The sequence below is a fragment of the Numenius arquata genome, chromosome 3, assembly GCF_964106895.1.
Source record: "Numenius arquata chromosome 3, bNumArq3.hap1.1, whole genome shotgun sequence".
In the NCBI taxonomy this organism is placed as follows: domain Eukaryota; kingdom Metazoa; phylum Chordata; class Aves; order Charadriiformes; family Scolopacidae; genus Numenius; species Numenius arquata.
The window spans coordinates 51,432,272-51,448,652 of record NC_133578.1 but is presented as its reverse complement, the minus strand read 5'-3'; the positions used below and the strand labels follow the sequence as shown (position 1 = coordinate 51,448,652).

At 41.3% G+C, this 16,381-nt stretch overlaps 1 long non-coding RNA gene across 1 annotated transcript; it reads right to left on the bottom strand.

Annotated features, from left to right (window-relative positions):
- Positions 1–862: 862 nt before the first annotated feature.
- On the bottom strand, positions 863–12,597 carry LOC141463410 (uncharacterized). The gene is made up of 4 exons (XR_012463228.1): positions 12,526–12,597; positions 7,325–7,593; positions 6,454–6,958; positions 863–1,282 (listed from the first exon to the last, which is right to left on the bottom strand). It is a non-coding gene; the product is annotated as an uncharacterized lncRNA (long non-coding RNA).
- Positions 12,598–16,381: the final 3,784 nt, after the last annotated feature.

Below are 16,381 nucleotides of genomic sequence, written 5' to 3'. Positions count from 1 at the left end.
ACTTTAAAAGATATACCCAGAAAGACTGTTGATTTTCCAAGTTGTGGTGTTTGTGTTTGTATCTCCTCACCACTGTTAAATTGTCTCATAAAGTGTTACATTTTTATTACGGTAAAATCGAGACTTCCCGGTTGGAGTCAAATTCCCACCTCAAAGTGGGAACTACAAATTCTTGGTGAGTGCTAGGGTGCACTCAGATGCTTTTCTGCCCAGTGCAGTCACCAGCGTTATTTTGTGGAATGTTCAGTTCATCTGGGCAAAACGTAATTGATAAAACTTTATTTTAATTGGCTTTAAAATTATTCAAATTGAGCAAAACCCTTGGTAATGGGAACAGTAAGTTTGTGCTTAAGTGTTACGGCGTTGCTATTACTTTTTTATATTCTTATCAACAGATCCTCTACAAGAAGTGCAGTGTAAAGTTCAAAGAAAGGAAATGGATCTAAAGCAGAACCGTGAGCTGATGGAGCAAACTCTCACTGCACAAAACCATCCAATTTTTAGACACACACACCCCCTTTAGAATTGTTGAAATGTAAATAATTTTCAGATTTGTGTATCTGTACATGGCTATATAATATATTTTACCCTTACCTCCACTTGCTTTTTCCAGCCTGTTGGAATAAAACCACAGACCAGCTAGAAAAAAAAGAGTCTCATCCAAAAGGAAAGAAGGGTGAGGTGGCTTTTAGCTAGGAAAATAGGTTAACACTGGAAATTGCTAGGGTGGCCCTGTAAATATTTTTGTGTACTATCAGCAAATCCCTGGTAGTATACAGAAATATTTATTTCTAGTATTTATTCTATAAGGACAAATCCGGGTTAGATTTCCTTGGCTAATGTATGTATGTGCTCTATATCAGTTTGTCAATGACATATATTTGTCCCCACATGTATTAAATGTCAGCATATTCTTATATACTTACATGTTCTTAAAATGCTCTATGTTGAAAAATAATAAATACTGTTTTATACCTGTTGCATTTAAGTTTCTTTTAGAACTTTATAAAATTACAGCAAAAAACCACCCCATTGTCTTTTTACAATAACGTGACACTGTAATTAGATGTTCATACATATGATCTAATCCCATCCTTCAAGCAGGCTGGGTTCTCCTGTGTTTTGGGGGCACTGCAGGCTTAAATCTTCCAGAAAAAAAAAAGGTACCAGAGGCTCCTTTCCTCCAACGCGACTATCCCCAGTCAAAAGGGACAGAGCCAGGGAGGTCGCTGTAGTGACTACTGGTTTTAGTCCAAACTTCTGCCATATCTTTAGCAGTAATCTGAAAGAGAATATAGAATAAATACCAATGACTAAATGTGAAGTGCTAAGTGATGATGAAGGTAGGTTGATTAAAGTGATCTTACAATACGCTAGCCGCATATGAACAACCAAAGTTACACAGGACTGGTGATTTTAGGACACACTGAATATGAGGCAGTACGTTTTAGAGAACAGTGGCTCCAGGGGTCCTGCCTGTCCCTGCCCGCTTGCCCCAGGATCCCTGTCTCCTCAGGGGCCTCTTGACCCCCCAGCTCATCAGGACCATGTACATCAGGATCACATACATGTGGTTTTTGCCCTCCAAATTCTGTGTGTTTTTCTTCTCTGACAACAGAACTCTTAAAGAAAGCCTTACTGCACGTAAGCTCAGCTTGGCTAATTATGATTCCTGGGGAGAAAGAGGGGTTTAACAGGCAAGGTCATAATAAAATATAATGCTTAAAAGCTGAAATGAAAAGGAAAAAAAAAAGATAACTGAAATCTGAGGTAACTAGCTGTGAAGCACTTTATCTAGGATGTGATGGGTTCACTGTCACACAAGTCTTTAAATCAAGACTGAATGCCTTCCTGTCTTCCTATGGATATGCAGTAGCTCAGCTGTAAGTTACAGGCTCCATGCAAGCAACATTTTCTGACGTCTCTGAATTCAAAGTCAGACTGCATTACCATAACGGCCCTTTCCGGTATTAAAATTTATGACTTCATTAATCTGTTTTGTAGGAACTTGAACCTCCCTTTGGAATCAATGAGAGCCGTAAAAAGCACTATACTAAGCACAGACTGTGCTTAGTGTCTTACACACTACCAAAATTGAAATGTTCACAATTAAGGGGCACTTTTGAAATGTGACTGAATATTGTCAGGTTTGTCACTGAAATCAATGACTGAGGGTTACCTTTGGTAACAGCTGACTTGGATGTTGAATTAACAAGCTGTCATGTTCTTTTTGTTAGATATTTCTTTTCTGGGGAGGAAATCGTCAATGGCTATTTAAAGTATTACACTTTGACATGCTTTCTAGTATCTTTCTCCCAGTGGTTTCCCACCGCTTAGTAAGCATGCTGAAAATCGGGGTGCTTGTTTGTTCATTGGTATTTTGTAAGTCAGGGTGCGGCCTCTGGTACTCCTGGCACTCTAAAAATCAGACTTTTGTTTCTTCAGTTGCAAAATTAATAAGCTAAGGCTGTCTAGCAGACAGTTTTCAAGACAACAGTAAAGAATATCCAAATCTTGCTTCAGCTAAATGATATAAAATGTTGGTCAAGCAAAGAAGGTGTCTTACTACTTTTAGGTAAGTGTGTATCTCGTTTCCCTTCATTATCGCCAAGATGTTTCTTGCTGAGCATTGAAGTGAATTACAGACCGGCTGTAGCCATACGCAAAACTCTTTTAAACTGGTTCTGTTGATTCACTGGGGTTTTGTTGAGAGTTTTCTGATCTATGTCCTACATGACCAGTCAGTCTGGGTCACTTGATCTCAGATATTGTAGCAAAAGTAGCTAAACTTTCCTTTACTCATCGTCAAAATTGCCTGGTAGTAAGATTTGCAATTATTCTACAGGAATTAAGGAGTATACATGACCTTGCAATGAAGCCTCCATGAGGATTGACATAGCACATTCTATTTGGCACCTAAAATATCCTAGTAGCGTGGTGTATGTGCTATATATTGTTGTCTGAAAATTCACGTATATCTGTAAATGAACTAGCTGAGTTTTTCCTGATGTTAGTTTATGTTTGCTGGAAACAGTGCTAACAGATTTTTGCAGCAGGAGATCTGCAGCTCGGATCCCTCATCTGTGAAACCGTTTTCTAATAATTTTTCAACACAAATCTGACAAGCCTCAGGACCTAATGCAAATCCAATTACTTGATAAAATTTGTAGTAAATCGTATTTATCAGTTAAACAAAATAGTGGGGTTTATTTCTGGATTTGACATTTTGGAGCTCACAAAGCCCGGTGTATTTACCTTTTCTATTTGTATCACCAGAAGGTGTAAAAAGAATCTCAGGTCTCTGTTGATGCAAACAGATTGAGGGTCACTCACTATTCACAATTATCTTACGAAGGCCGGGATGCAGAGACACCCTGGCTGTTACCTGGAGACGTCCTTGATTTCTGCGAAGGCTGCTATTGAGAAAGCTGTTGGTGGCAGCACAGTTTTGCACTGTGAGCTTTGTGGTGTTTTGCTTTCTTAAATCTCAGCAGCTGGAATGAAAACCCACGGGTCTGGATTTTTTAAGCAGTTTTCTTGGCTTTGTGACTGAGAGATGTGACACGTTTGACAAGAGGTGACTTGAATGCATCTTAAACACTCAAGAAACAATAAGCAGAAAAAGAAAAAGCCCAGCTCCAGCTCTTCACACTGCTTTTCAGTAGAAAAAGGTACAAAAAAAAAAAGGGACATTGAGATTTCCAGTACTTAAGTACAGTCACTTAATGCATTCAGCAGAGACTGTCAAGCAGGTTTCACAGGGTTAGCACTGAATGTCATCACGTTTTGCTGGTGCAGTCTTGGCAAGAATCTTGGCCAATAATCCACGCTCTGCTAAACCCCTCGAAGCTGCTGTCATTTTCACTATGGTCTTTATTTACTTTCCAGACTGTGGAGTTGCCAACTATAGCTCATGTTATTGCTATAAAGCAATGAAAGAGAGTGTTGCATGCTAAGCAAATTTTTTTTTTTGCCAGGTAATTTTCCCATATCTTACGATAATGAAAGAGAAGAAGAGAGACCTTACGTACTCTTTAAACTGCTAAAAAGTATAACTGGACGTTACTAGAATCTCTGAGGCTCTCCAAGTAGCATTCAATAGTAGGCATTCCAGCTAAAATTGCATTTGATTTGTACATAGACCTCAAGACAAATATATGGCTAAAAATTTGTACTGTGATTCATGCAATATAATTTCTCATATCAATAAAATACAATTACACCTTAGGCCAGACCATTGCTGTCCAGCATGGTCTGGCCTAAGCTGGTTAATTCTCTCCATCATTGTCACAACTCAGCCAGAAAGAAGATCTGTCCACGTCAGACAATCTGCTGATGTACTTGAGCAGGGAACCTACATGTGCATGCATACTCGACAGCAATGGGGGGGTTTAAGAGTAAACCTGCTGGGTGACAATCCTAAATGCTGGTGGTCTGTGAGTAGTGTCACATCCCGCCTATTATACAGACCCCCCCCACATTTAGATCTGTAAGTAGGACCTTCATCTACAAAGCTGCGCAAAGAACTAGGAGTAAGTTTTTGCCCTACTAATTTCATGTTTGACCATAAAAATGAGGAAATCACCAAAACATTAATTAGCTATGATATCAGATACACCTTTAGTATGGAGATGGCAGACAGTACGATTACCAGAAAATTTTTATTCTCAGATTCACTTTTTTCCAAGTTGCTTGTCAGCATGCAAGATTACATCAGCAGCCCTGGCGCTGCTCCAGCTGGGTACAACCGGTCCCACAGGTTGGTGGAGCACGGCCTGGCCAGGGATGAAGCACCACGCTAGACCCATCCTCTAATCCCAGCGCTGCCGCTGGGCTGCCGTTACCCTCCACAGGGCTGAGTACTAGAGCCCACCTCTAGTGCTCTCATCTGCTGCGTACCCAGGGAGGGAAGAAAGGAATCTGCCTAACTTAAGTGCCCTTAAGGACAAAGAAAAGACAGGCAGAAGATTCAGAAAGTGAGTCTGGAGACCCAGACACGAGGAAAGGAAAGGGAAAACCCTGCCTGAGCGCTGTGAAAGGAACGTTGGTCTAGAGAGATGATGGCTGGAGAGAGACCTTGGCTGTGACAAGAGGAAGGAAGGTCCGGAGCTAGTACAAAAAAGGGAAGAGGGAACTGGAGAAGGCGTGTTTGACAAAGGGAGGAGAATTTGGGGGACAGACTTTTTAATAGGGCCTGTTGCAATAGGACAAGGGGTAATGGTTTTAAAGTAAAAGAGGGTAGATTCAGACTAGATATAAGGAAGAACTGTTTGACAGTGAGGGTGGTGAAACACTGGTACAGGTTGCCCAGAGAAGTGGTAGATGCCCCATCCCTGGAAACATTCTATCTAGGTCAGGTTGGATGGGGCTCTGAGCAACCTGATCTAGTTGAAGATGTCCCTGCTCATTGCAGGAGAGTTGGACTAGATGACCTTAAAGATCCCTTCCAATCCAAGCCATTCTATGATTCTATTCTATGAATTTTTAAAATAGGGGATAAACAGTGGGGCTAGGACGAGTCAGAGAAGGAGACAGGGAATCAGTAATCCCTATCACAGGTGGGTGGAGCTGGGAGATAGCTCTGACAGGAAGCAAGGCTGCGAGAGAAAAGTGGGATAAGCTGAGTGAGAAGCCAGAGAGAATCATGGAATTGTGCATGCAGAGGTCAAAAGCAAGAGGTAAACCAGGGTAGGGACCTGGAGCAGAAAAACGTGAGCACTGGGGTGGGGAAATGGTTAAAAGAGATTAACAAAACAGATGGACAAACTCCAAAACTCCACAGTGGAATCCCAAAGTGAGTGGGCTGCACAAATATTCTGATTGACACGCAGAGACATTGCTGCACACACTCCAAAGAAAACTGTCACCCTACGTTCAACATTTACAAACAAAGAGCTGATTAAGTAGTTGATGAGTTTGGCAACAGATTTTTGTTTGCTCTTGTAGCCTGTTGGAGTGAACACCCTCTATGTGGAATGATTTATGACTGAATTGTGGAGAGGATGAGATGGAGTAAGACAACAAATGATTAGACAATGAACACAATTTAGTTATTTGAAAAGGTGCAGAACGTATGGAGGATACAGCGCTGGGTAAACGAGGAGAATAGGTCAAAGGACTCAAAAAGCTGCACATTACAACTATGGGGCTGCAACTACAAAAGCACTACTGCAAACATTTCAAAGCAGTGTTGGTACATAACATCAGCTATCTTTCAACGCTTCCCTCAAACTGTTTCGTGAAATTTTATCTCCAGATTTATAGAACCTATTAATAAGCACCTGCGAGAACTCTCTATACCTTTGCTGTGCATCATGCAGGACAAAAAAAGAAAATCCAGCAGTTTCCCCAAAACCAAACCAATGCATAAACAAAGCTGATGTGTACTTCCATTCCTCTTATTAAACATTTCACAAAAATCCTTTTCCATATTTGTAAGAAAGTAATACTCACAGAAACAACTGACATTATTCCTTCCAGGTCTGGTTCGGAGATTTTCTGGAGTAGGAAAGATGGTTTTAGGGCTTGAATCTGTGGCAGAACTGAATTTTTCATTTCCTTAGAAATCCTAAATTGGTGCCTTTGAACTCCAAAACTTCTCAACTTCCAATAACTCGCCCTCAAAAATGTTGGAGAATTGCATTTGTTCTTGGTCTGTCCTCTCTTGTAATAATATTCCCAAAGATGGTGCCATGTCTGATCACTGTCAGATGCTAAGGACATATCAGAGAACCCAGATATTATAAATATCATACAGAAGTTTTTGGTGGTTTTTTTTTTTGTGATCTGTAATAGCATACTAAAGACTTCAAATGGTACAGCAGCTCATCTGGGAGGGGTTGTGGAAGGAAGGCAGAGCTGGAATTATAATTGCTGCCTGCAGGAAATAACGGTGGTGGAAGCTATCCATACTGCTATATACACATTAAATAGGAGCGTGATGCGAGGTCTTCCAGCTCTGCAGGGAGAGAGCAAAATATTATAATTTAAGCGAGTAACCTGATAGCAAGATCACAAGAAAATTAAGTCATTGGTTCCCAAAGCTGATGCGTACCAATGTAACTTTTGCGGAGATACACTGGAGCAACTAAGTCTCTTGGTTTTGCCCAGATAAAAAGATCACAGGAATTGTGTTTCATGCATTATGTGCTGAATAACAATGTGCAAAGACTCCATATTTATTAGTTCTTCATTAGAAGAACTACTTCTAAAGATGTTGCAATGGCATTAAATACACTCATTTCATTGCAGCTTTTTCAATTGTATGGATCTTAAAACTCGTTTGTAGTACCAGTAAAGGGATTTTTTTCCATTCAGTTCTTACCTTAGTTGCATCACTTTGCATTCTTTCTCCTTCTTATACATTCTGCATCTTTTCCTGACAATCGTAAGATATGTCAATTGATAAGGATAAGTAGCTCCTGGCTCTGCTTTGACCTTTGCCAGGAGAATATCAGGTTTTGTACCAAACAGCTGTAAATTATTCTTCTGCAGAAGATCATGATACTATTGGCATGCTTCTCACATCTTTTCCATCAATGGGAGAATAATGTGTGTTTTCACTTTTCCATTTTCAATCTGTACTGGTAAGATCTAGACACACACACACAAAAAAAAAAAAGCTGGTATTTTTATTATAGTGGGAAATTCAGCCTTCTAGTAGCTGGAGTCCCTCCAGGCTCCTAATGTCTGGTTTCTCATTGCTACTATGTTTTGCCATTAATTACAATTTCCTCTTTATTGGTGGCTGTGATTAGACTAGCTGTTGCCACCCTTGCATCACATGCTGAGAGACACACTATAGGACTGTGTAAATCTAAATTATTTCTTTATGAAAAGAATCAATTAAACAGGTTCTGCAGATACAGCCAATATTTAGATGCAAACATGCAAACAGTTTAATTTCTGGGTATCCACAGTAAACTCATCCCCCCTCAACTTGTTTTCTTTCCCATCCAGTTATGTGGAGGTTTCCTAATTCACAGAAGTCTTGCAGAACCCTGAGCCATAGCAGAGCTGTTATGGTTTGAGAGAACCCATAACAATCTATTGTCGTTAGACAATTATTCTATCACCCGATGACACCCCCACCCCACCTGGAAAGGGGAATCGGGGAACACAAAGAAACACAAGGGTTTAAATATAAATAGATTTAATAGACCAAATAATTGACAATAATACTAAAGAACCAGTATTAATCCCGATACTGATATAAGACATAACAGGAATTATACTCAGCCAATTATATCAGTAGGAAGCTGTGCACTCCCAGCAGGGACAGCAAATGGCGGCCACTGGGAGCGCAATGGCTTCAGGAGGAAGGGAAGGCCTCAGGGCTCCGGCACCGGGGCAAGGAGTTGTCTGGACCCGCCGCCATCAGGGAGAGAGCCAGCTACACAGCACACTTTTCTAATTTATATTGGATGTGACATTCATGGTATGAAATAATCCTGTTGGCCAGCCTGGGTCAAATGCCCAGGCCTTGCTCCTCCTCGTCCCTGCACCTGGCAAGGCTCGAAAACACTAAAACCTTGAATCCCACAGAGCCTGGCTGGCTATAAAGTAAATATTTTCACAAATTCAGACACTAGTCTTCTAAAAGTGCAATTTTCCCCAGCATTAGAAGAAAAGCTAGTCCTGTGTCTCTCAACCCAGGACAGGAGGCAAGCTCAAGGCACCCGATGCTCTTTAAGAACTCTGTTCGATGAGATTTCCAACATCTGCACATTCCTTTGGCAGCAACGCCTTTTTTGGCAGCTCCCAGTAGTAAAGCTTATCTTGGCCATCACCAGCATTTTCACTCCCCCAGTCTGATTTCAAATGTTTACTTCCAGAGTGCTGGTGACTCAAAGATCGCCAGTTAAATACGGCTAGTCTTGGTCACGTTTGAGCACTATGGGAACAAACGCAGTGAAGCTGAAAAAGCAGCAGCGTGCCACGTCAGTCCACACAATCCACATCGATATGGGACAGTCTTTGCAATATAATTTGCAGTATTGTCATGAATCTACTAAGGATTAGATCATCAGCAAAACTGCTACTTATCTGAAACGGAGAGTGATGCTCACATAAAAATAGTTAGAGTAGCAAGCCTTGTCACTCTTATTCTCCTGGACAAACCATGAACTTCCTTATGTTAATCACTTCATCCACCCCTGAAATGGAGTAACTCTTTAATGAACACATTGCATGAAATGAGTTCTGGTTGAAAGTGAAGGCAGCTGCTCATTGAGACTGAAATGGGAAAAGGAATTCAAGTCAGACAATTAATTATCCAAACTGGAGTTTGACCGAGATGCTGCTCTTCTTGTGATACTTGTCATGGGGCAGCTCATGATCAAAAGCCGTCATAACCTTGACTTCAACTTTAAGCTCCCTTCTTTATACTTGGTCTCCACCTGGTGCCAGGAGGGTACAGCAGCACCGTTCTTGCTTAGAGCAAAGGGTGCCATCTACTGAAGCACCAGAAGTAACTTTAGATCTTTACCTATTTTTCTCGGATGTATCTTATCTAGGTATTGACTAAGCCTGATACTGCTTGATTTCATAACCATAGACTCAGAGATGTTTCTGGTTAAAAAGTAACTCCAGTAGAAACTGAAAAAAAATAATGTTCAAATAAAAGTGTAAAATGACTTTTTCCCTGTTCCCCTCAACCCCCCACCCTCACAACTGAAAAGCAGAGATCAAGCGAAAATCGTATGGGATGCCAACATTTAGAAGCGTCCACAAATTTAGAAGTACCTAATTATCTCTGTAATTTTCATCCATTCAAGAACAGAAAAGAATGTAGAGAAAAGGAATTAAAAAGTTATTGAAAAGCTACTAGTACGATACCATTTGACTGACATAGGTAAACAAATGGAATGATTTCACAGAAGGAAGGGATCTAAATACAGGTATTTATTGAGTTGCACCCTCTGACAAATAATAAAGTAAGGAATCTTGAGTATATGTTGTGTGATTAGGAGGAGATGAATATATTAAATTAAGATTTTTGAATGCGGCTGATGTCTTCAAGATGACCAAGAAAGTGCTTCGCAGTTATGGTAATACAGTGATACAGAGCTGGGCTGGAAAGGCATTTAAAACCCATAAACAATTTTCCTGCCAATCAAGATTACATTTTCCAATGTGAACTGCTTCTGAACTGAGACTGAGAATTCCTCTATTATTCTAAAAATAAGGTTAACTAGAAATAGTACCAAGAATGTAAAAGAAATGACAGGTGTGCAATCAGGAAAAGATGATAACAAGAATAAGCTTTACAAGAATTGCAATTCCCGTTAGGAATAACAGAAGAGCTCTCCCTTTGTGTAAATGAAGATATCTTTACCATGATAATTTCTGTCTGTCACAATCTACTGTAGTAAAATTAATGCAATCCAGTAAATTGCAGCTTTGTGACTGCAGCCTCTATACATACATTTGCATGAGTGCTCTGTAGTGACAGGAATAGACTACACAGGATAAAAAGAAGTGACCAAAAATAGCCTTGTCTAGTCACTGGCTGAATGCTAGCCATCGCTTTTGGGAGCAGAGGTTGCCGACAAGCAGGGGCTGTCAGTGCAAGGGAGCGTGTCCCTTCCCGTGGCGCTGCTGTGCTGCTCTCCTGCCTTCATAGCCCTGCAGGTGGGAAGGAGTAGGCTGGAAGAACCGCCACTTTCTGCAACCTTAGCTGCTGTCAGCCTCCTAAAGTCATCGCTGAGTAACACGATGTTCTTTGTCTGTGTTTTGCCAGTGGGAGGGTGACTTGTCACACAACCATAACGGGATGAGCAGTGTTGATGGGGCTAGAGATAAAATTCTGCTGCACATAAACAGGTTCCTATCTAGGTCCTGTGCTCTGTAGACCTACTAACTAATTTCTGCTGTACGGGGAGAAATCAGCCCTTTCCCATGTACAGATAAGTATGGAATTGTATGACATTCCCATTTTCACGGTGCTTATATACTTTTGCATGTGAAAGACACTTATTTTAAAAGAAAAAAAAAAAAGAAATTAAACCTCCCAACATACAAATATTTCCAGCAGTTATGACACTATTGCTCATATCAATGCCAAGTCACAAACCTATCTCGAGTCAGAAGTCTGCGCTAGGCACAGCACAAAGGACAAAAGTCAGAAGTGTTTTCAAAAGACTTGCCCATCTGTCAAAATACACCCTCAAATACTGTCCTGGACGCTGCATCACAGTTACGATATTGGATTATGTTGAATTACCCGAAACCACATATGCAAACCTACAGTTAAGTGTTTTTTATAACTGGTGCTAATTATTATATCCTACATTTCATACTATACACAGTAATGTAATTACGTTTCTCAGACTATGTACAGAGTAAAATTTTATCTTGCTGTACACTTGATCTTGCAGCACAGGGTAGCTCTGCAAATGAAAATCACTGGAGGATTTTGCATACACTGTATATGCTGCCCCTATGCATCTCTCTGTATTATAGTTTTAAAAAATAAGCCAGGTCTTGTGTTATCTTACTATGCCTCTTTCTAACGTAGCAGATCTGAGAAAATATAAGCAGCTTTCCTTCCATTTTTATTCAATATACTTGCCAAGTAGCAGAAGAGAAATTAGTGTATTTTAGTAACATAGAAAAAGAGACATTAATACAAAGGCACAGAAAACAATCTCAGAAAGCTTTAGTCGCAATTTACCTTCTCCTTCCCAGCATAGCCATAGTCAATATCTGACATCTCTAGAAATTCAGGTATTTTACCACTTTAGCCATAGACCATAGCTAGATCCTTCAAAAATTATTTGAACTGACAAAAATTCTGCAAACTTATTAGGGCAGATTTGTATCATTCTCTTTTGCTGTCTTATTCAATATCAAAACCAGCAGTAGATGGGCTTTTCATTGTTTTCAGCCGTTCTAAGTAAGAAAGATTTTACCATCCAAAGGTTTAAACAGAACATACGACTTCAATTTCTGTCTACTTAGATTATTATGCTCTTTGCGTAGCATCCGAAAACTGTGCCGAGGCCACAGCGGGGCGCGAAGTCTGGGCCACGTGCAAGACAAATGATCCCAGGCTTTTCTTTCCTCTTCCTTTGGCCATTAGGAAGAAACTTGGTTTAGCAACCAGCCCTTTGACTGGTCTTGAGAAAAGCTGTATTCCACTTCTTACACGTCAAGTGAGATGTTACATGAATTTGCCTAACCCGTAGTAGTAGTATTATTATTATGCCTGAGTGGTTTTTTTCTTTTTTATCTTTTAAATGGTCAGGGTTTTCTTCTGTGTCTTTGAACAGCTCCTGTCACAACGGATTTATGCTTGCAGTCTCAAAGCATTATCACAAAAATAAAAATATATATAGATAATAAGATAAAAGATCATTATTGGAGGTTATTTGTTCTTAAATATAACACCTAACTTTACAAGGCTACCTGAAAAAAAAAAAGTCAGCAGAACACAAACAGACTCCCTAAGATATTTTTTGCACTTACTAAAGAGGCAAGATTAACAAAGAGTTGTAATTGTCTACAGCATTGATGCACAAATACCTTTGCACTTGGCAATGAGCTTCCACATTTGCAGTGGTTTGTCTCACACTAAACTTGTCTTATTCTTTCTTTGATCTAGGGAAAATCAAAAAAAAAAAAATATCCAATGAGCATGATACTTTCAAAATCACGAAAAATAAAACTTGAGCATTACCAAGCTTCTCAAAAGATCACACTAAGCATGGGAAATTATTAAAAATAGTAGAAGAAAATATGTTCTACACTGTTCGTTTCATCTCTCTACTTAATTTAAACCTTGTTAGTCTTTCTCAGCCCTCATTTATTTGGTACAGAAGTTTATACGAAACAACCCAACTTTGGGGCAGGATGGAGAGGTACATGCGGGATTCAATGCCGTGACACATATGAAGACACCTTGAGAAACCTTCTGCAAGGTTGTTCTCAGAGGTACAGGTGGCTCATTCGCCTGTGCCGTTTTCAGAGCTCTGTAGCAGCACGTTTTCAGTTTACCTGCACCTACAGAGGCATCTTCCATGGAGGCACGTGGTTGGATCCACGGTCTTTATCATTCAGCCTGTATTGCCGGGAACCCGCAAGATGCCTTGGCAGTATGAACAGGCACACGCCGGGTGGGATGCCACTCGCCGGTCAAAGGAGCCGAGGGGCAACGAGGCCAAGTGTAGAAAACCAGTGATGTGCCCTGCACTCTGGCTTGTGCTATGGCACCGAACTCAAGCAGTGATGAGTAGTAACCCCAAACTCTGGGTAGCTCAGTCACAAGCAGGGCTTCTCAGGGCAGAGCATCCTACCCACCGGACAAGGCAGGATTTTCATAGAAGGAAAACTGCACAGCAGTGTAATTAAGCACCTGTCTTAGGGCTGACCTTTGTAACCTTAGACCTTTGTCTAGGGCTACAAAGATGATTAGGGGCCTGGAGCATCTCTCTTACGAGGAAAGGCTGAGGGACTTGGGTCTTTTTAGTCTAGAGAAGACTGAGGGGGGATTTGATCAATGTTTATAAGGGTGGGTGTCAGGAGGATGGGGCCAGTCTTTTTTCCATGGTGTCCAGTGACAGGACAAGAGGAAATGGGCACAAACTTGAATATAAGAAGTTCCACCTAAACATGAGGAGGAATTTCTTCACTTTGAGGGTGGCAGAGCACTGGAACAGGCTGCCCGGGGAGGTGGTGGAGTCTCCTTCTCTGGAGACATTCAAAACCCGCCTGGCCATGTTCCTGTGCAACCTGCTCTAGGTGGACCTGCTTTGGCGGGGGGGTTGGACTAGATGATCTCCAGAGGTCCCTTCCAACCCCATGTGATTCTGTGATTCTGTCATAAGGCGTTCGTGTCCAGAGGAAGAAGAGCAGGAAGAAAGTTGCAAGTCCTCACTGCCTAAGTGGTCTTCAGCCTGGCGCTATCTGATGTTTGAATTCTTCACTTTATGGGCTGAGTAACATCCAAAGAAGGTTTGTAACCAGCCGAATGCATCACCTTGTTTCCCAGTACACTTTTTGGTACCCTCTGTTGTTGTTACTAGCTGGGTCCATCCAACTTCCTGTAGATACTGCAGCTGATGCCAGCGGATCTACACATCTGCACAGGCTGCAGTGTTAAGAGTTGGAAAGCCCTGCAGACCTTTGGCTACCTCAAATGTGTTGACTCAAAATATTGAAAAACAGAGGCAGATGGCGGAACTATTACCTAATTTCTGCTATTTAGACTATTGAGCTGTCTAGGTGACTAGGGCTTAAAGTACTCTGACAAGTCAAGTCACAGGGGCTAGAGCAATGTATTTTTTTTTATCCCAAATGGCTACTTATTTAGATGACAATAATATTTCCAAGAATAGGTCAGCACGCTGGGATGCTTAATAGCAATAATTCTCAGCTGTATGTGCAGGCTTGAGCTGTCAGACTGAGTTGTGACATAGCTTTCCCTGTGGGCCCCCGGGAGCGATCATAAGGTTTTCAGTCTTCTTCTGAAGCACAGAACACCAGCTCAGTGGAGAAGGAGGTCCCACAAAGACAATTTGCTGTAATTGCAGTGAGATGGACCGGGCATTGATGGAACTCACTGCTGCCTAGTTGGCAGCTTTAACAAGGTATAAAATTCACTCTCTCTTCCCAAACAAGAAAAATGGTAAAGAAACCTGGTTGCTAATGCCAGCTCCTGCATCAGGACTCCAAAAGAAAGCCTCCGGCTTTGGACTTGTTGAAAATGGGCAAGATCATGGGCTGAAGATATGTCCTGACTAGTAATATTAATGATCTACTTCTGACCTGCCAAGGTCAGCCTCACAGTACCTCATCAAGACAAAGGATTCGGGAGCGCAAAACACCTTGAGCCCTAAAAATCCTCACAAAAACCAAGCTTCTAAGTATTGATTTGAGCTTGAGAGAGTTCATTTTAAGCCGACTGAAAACTGAAAGCTCAATGTAATTTATACCAAAAAAGCATCTTCCAAGTTAGTTACCACATTTTCCAAGGGAAGAGCAGTTTGACATGGCATGACTGCATTTCTTGCACAATGAAGACAGTTGGCGTAACACAACCAGCTGCCTTGTAGCATTATTCCTTAGGTGGTAATATCAGAGTTCACTCAAATTCGGAGTTTATTCCTGAAATAACAACGTTCAAAACCACAATTTTGTCCCAAATGAGAAAGAACGAAGATTATTTCAAAATTTGCCTCAAAATAAAACATTTTTTTTTCTTTTTTGGAAACATGACCTATGAAAACATTGTGTTTTACCACCACAATATTACCATACCTTATTAATTCCATATGATAGTTATTAAAGAATTCCTTATCATAGTTATTAGAGTAAAAAAATGAATCATTTAATTTAGTGATTATTTCTCATAGGCTCTCAAACACATCAGTCTGTTTTCATAGAATGGTTTGATTTCCTAGATCAAACATTTTTTGGTGAAAAACAGCTCCCGCAGAAGAATTTCAACAAGAAATACTATTTTATTTAATTTTAGAAAATGTATTTTTAGAGAAGGAACATGACCAGCTTGTGAACTCTCAGGCCACGATCTCATCTTTACCCAGTTCTTGTGGAAACATCTGCACGCCTTCTAGGGAACGCGTTTCAAGAAGTGGCTTGGTTCCGGCTAACGGCGCCGTGGGGATGCCGGGTGGCACTTGGCAGTCGTCTCTGCCTGCGTGCAAAGTAACTGCTTATCTTCTGGTATTACCACAGCCTGGCAATCTCTGACCTGCGGACAATGGCAGGCCGGGTGACAAACATCTGCCTTATCTCAATAAAGGCTGAAAAACTCATCAGGGAAGGCTATTTTACCTCTTTGCCAGAGACTTCCAGATGGTGCCCGAGTGGGCTGTCTAGCAGAAGGAAATTAAGTCCTTATGTCCTTGGAGAGCTCAGTGACACTAGGGGAGAGACTCCCCGGTTGAGCAGCAGATTTGATAACTTGGAGATTTATCTCCTCACCTTTAGAGTGCCCTTAAGGGTTACCACCATTTTCACACCCCACTGGGTACCGACTCAGTCTAGTCCCTCACCGCCGGTCAGCATCCTCAGACTCCTGGAAAAGGCGACTGGCAGCAGTTAAACCAACTATGGCACTTCCCTAGGATTGATATTTATAACCACTGCGTTTCAGACAAAAAAAAAAAAAAACAAAACAAAACAAAAAAAATCAACAGCACTTTAAAAATAATAACAAAAAAAAAAAGATTTAAAAAAGAAGGTTGCTACGTTTCTCCTCCAGACACCCTCCTGCTGAACCCGCCCTCCCTTTACCGCTCCGTGCTACGGCCACCACCGAGGGGCTGAGGCTCTCCCCCCCCGCCGGTGCCGGCTGAGGGAGGAGGGAGCCCGCCCGGCCCCCCGGGGCAGCGAGGGGCGGACCGGGCCGCGCCTCTCC